Source organism: Elephantulus edwardii, unplaced genomic scaffold, assembly GCF_000299155.1.
Source record: "Elephantulus edwardii isolate Elephantulus edwardi_28Jun2011 unplaced genomic scaffold, EleEdw1.0 scaffold00197, whole genome shotgun sequence".
Classification (NCBI taxonomy): domain Eukaryota; kingdom Metazoa; phylum Chordata; class Mammalia; order Macroscelidea; family Macroscelididae; genus Elephantulus; species Elephantulus edwardii.
The window spans coordinates 5,644,445-5,648,266 of NW_006399947.1; the positions used below are offsets into that span (position 1 = coordinate 5,644,445).

At 39.6% G+C, this 3,822-nt stretch overlaps 1 pseudogene; it reads right to left on the reverse strand.

Annotated features, from left to right (window-relative positions):
- Positions 1-3,094: 3,094 nt before the first annotated feature.
- LOC102858964 lies at positions 3,095-3,528 on the reverse strand (annotated as a pseudogene).
- Between the last annotated feature and the right edge of the window lie 294 nt (positions 3,529-3,822).

A 3,822-nucleotide genomic window follows, 5' to 3' on the forward strand; every position in this document is an offset into this window, starting at 1 on the left:
ATTGATTCAGTGACTGGAGTAATTGGGATGGGAGTGTCAGAGACAGTGCGATTGGCACAGGACAGAGCGGAGTTTAGGGCTGTTGTACATAGGGTCTCTATGAGTCGCAAGCGACTCGAGGGCACATAACAACAACAAACAACGTATTTCATTATCTCTGCCCTAATTTTTATAATTTCAGGGTTTTTTTAGAGTGTTAGGATTTCTTGCTGTTCTTTTTCAATTTGTTGGAGATGTTGGATTAGAGAGTCAAAGGTCATTTTTTCCACTGCCTTTTGATGTGTTTGCTTATTGCTGTAAATTGACCTCTGCTTACTGGTTTGTCTGTTTCCTAGATGTTTTGGTAAGTTGTGTTTCATTGTAATTTGTTTTCAAGAAAGTTTTTAATTTCACTTTTTATTTCATTTAGTACCCAGTCATGTTCAAGTAAGTTGTGGTTTAGCTTCCAAATGTATGGTTTTTCTCCTTTATCCTCTTGTTTTTAATTTCTAATTTTGTAGCATTGTGGTCTGAGAAGATGCTTTGTCTTATTTCTGTTTTTTTTATATAATTTATTAATACTTGCTTGTGATCTAAAATGTGATCTATTTTCAAGAACATTCCATGCTCACTGAAGAAGGAATATTGTGCTTTTGTTGTTGTTGTTTGTTTGGGGGAGGGTGCATTATCCTATAAATGTCTATGAGATCAAGTTGACTTATTGTGTTGTTTAATTCTTCAGCATCTTTGGTTTATTTCTGGTAGTTCTCTTTTCTTGAGAGTGGTGTATTGAAGTATCCAATGACAGTAATAGTGATGTCTATTTCTTTTTTCAGTTTTGTTAATGTTTGTTTTATATATTTTGCTCCTTTATCATTTGCAAGGAGGGACTGGTCCTTTGAGAGGGACATTATGTTTGGGAGAGGGGAGTGACAGTGCAGGAGAGAAAGACCCTCTGTGAGATGGATCAATTCTGTGAGTGGAGTGGTGGGAATGAGTGTGTTTGAGATGGCTAGGTCAGCACAGGATAAAACGGCGTCTAGGGCTCTTGTACATGGGGTCATTATGAGTCGCAAGCGACTTGATAGCACATAACAACATAGATACTTATTATTATGTCCTCTTTTTCTATCGACCTTTTAAACATTGTGTAGTCACTTGCCTTGTCCTCTGTGATGGCTTTTGGGTTGACCTCTATTTTATCAGAGAATTAATATTGCTTCTCCTACTTTTCTCTGGTTGTCATTTGCTTGATATTTTTTTTCACTCAGGATTAGATGAAGACTCATCCACAGTCTATGCTATTCAAATGACACAACCTTGCCTGTCAAAACTGAGAAGGATCAAAAATATTTGCTACCAAAAGACTGCACTGAAGTCCTGCATCGAAATATGTATTGAAGCTCAACAACAAGAAAATAAAGATTTTACCACGGGGTCAATTGGGAGCCACATGATCAAAGGAGATAGTTAATAATTTCAGCTTTTTCAGTTTCACAATCATCACTTTTGGCACCAGCAGTCAGGAAATGAAAAGACAAGTTGCATTAGCTAAATCTACTATCAGGGAAGTCCTCTTCAGAGTGCTGAGGAGCAACAATGTCAATCCAGAGGTTAAAGTTTTCAGATCTAGGGCATGGTCTTCACAATTACTTGTTAGGCATCAGAGAGCTGAACAATAACTAAGGATGATAGAAGAAAAATTGATGCTTTTTTGTTGTGGTGCTGGAGAAGAGTATTGAATATATCACGGACTGCCAAGAGAACACACAGGTTTGTTCTCGAGAGGGTGAAATCAATTTTCACCTTGGAGGAAAAGATTTTAAAGCTCTATCTGACATATTTGGGGCATGTTGCCAGGAAGAACCAGTACTTTGAGAAGAACATCATGCTCGGAAATGTAGAGGGATATCAGAGGAAAGGAAAACCCTAGATGACATTGATTGACACAATAAGTAGGCTAAGGAGAGTAGGTGTGTCAGAGACAGTGAGACTGGCTCAGGATAGGGCAGGGTTTGGAGCTATTGTACAGAGGGATGTAGGTGACTTGACGGACTGTACATAACAATACAACAACAAAATCCTCTTCGTTGGTCGACTATGAGTTGCTTCCAACCTAATGACAATGAGATGAGAAGACTTAAGGCATCACAGTAATGAGCACATTGGAATTTTAAAAAGTGTATTTATATGTCTCATTGTTATATAAATAATGAATTTGTTTTCTTGGCTTGAAATGTTAGGGTCACTGTTTCCTAGAACTATCTAGTTGTCATAGATTAAATTACACATAACTCCTCCTTCAAAACAGGAGAAAGATAGGCAATCTCTTACCTGTGATTCGCTGCCTCTGAAAAATCCATAAGAAGGCAGCCATGAGTCAATTCTGACTACAGGGGACATAACAAAATAACATCCTCCTCCATCCAGAGGGATAAGAGGCGGAACCCCATTACAAAAAACAAAACACAATATATGTGTCAATGTTCATCATGATTCTCTTACATTGGATCAGGACTTTCACGTGGTTGCATTCCAACCTAATAGCCTTAATTATGAGAGGTTAGTAGGCAAATTAATATGTTTTTCATATTAAAGCAAGCAAAATTATCAGCATTGGAAAAATCTTTCTTATGCCCTTTTTATGCCTTCCTTCCAAACAAGAAACACATTCTAAATTTTTTAAATTAAATATTAACTTTGACTGGAGTAGAAATAAATCTCAAAAAATTAGAAAATTTTTCATGACTTGATTTTTCTTCTTGATGATTCATTGATTTCCCAAAATAACTTGCAAAAGGATTACTTTGGGTTCAAAGACCATCTGTGTGTATTTCTATAGAATTGTTACATATTTTTTAGTTTTTTAAATTAATTTTAATGAAAGTTTACAGAGACTTAGGGATTTCCAGTCGTTCATTGTTACGCTTTTTTCCCTGACCACCCCCTCCACCCCAAATCACTCTTCTCCTTGAAAAGGAAAAAGAAAAACTCTTTCATTGTTATGCAATCCCTCCCCCCAAGATCATTCCACTATGCAGCCTTCACTCTGGACTTCTGTAAAGACAAGAATATCCCCCTTCCCTCTCACCCCCAGTTGAATGAAAAAGAGACTTTATTGAAGGCCCAGGGTCAGGGGCTCAGAAGAGGGCCACCTGCAAGAGGCAAGGGAGCCAGTGAAGAGGGGGCTCTTATTTGACCTTCTTCTTGGGGCACAGGTGTGGTCACACTTCTTACAGCAATTGACAGCACGGGGATGCAGGCGAGCATAACACTTGCGGCAGATCATCTTGTCGCAGTTATACTTCCAGGCGAGCTGGCTCAAGGAAGGCTCGATAATGCCACCACGCAGACGCAGCACCAGATGAAGGGTGGACTCTTTCTGAATGTTGTAGTCTGAGAGTGCACGGCCACCCTCTACCTGTTTGTCCGCAAATATTAGACGCTGCTGGTCAGGAGGGATTTGGTTTTAACATTCTCGATGGTGTCACTGGGCTCGACCTCAAGAGTAATGGTCTTGCCAGTCAGGATCTTCCCAAAGATCTGCATCTTTGCATCTGCTGGACTACATGGCAGACTTAGGGGCGCTACTCCGATTTCCGACCCTCCTTCAACCCCTACAGTCTCCCTGCGGAGGCCATGGCTCACCTCTAACCGCACAAACAGCTCCTAGAGGCCATGTATCCCTTTTAAACAGATCTCTCCCTCATCTGTTTCATTCCATCCCTCCTTTTCTGTCTTCTTTTTGTTTTTTAAACATTTTTATTAGTGTGTGTGTGTGTGTGTGTGTGTGTGTGTGTGTGTGTGTACCGTCAAATCAGATCTGACTGGTACAGGAGGAGA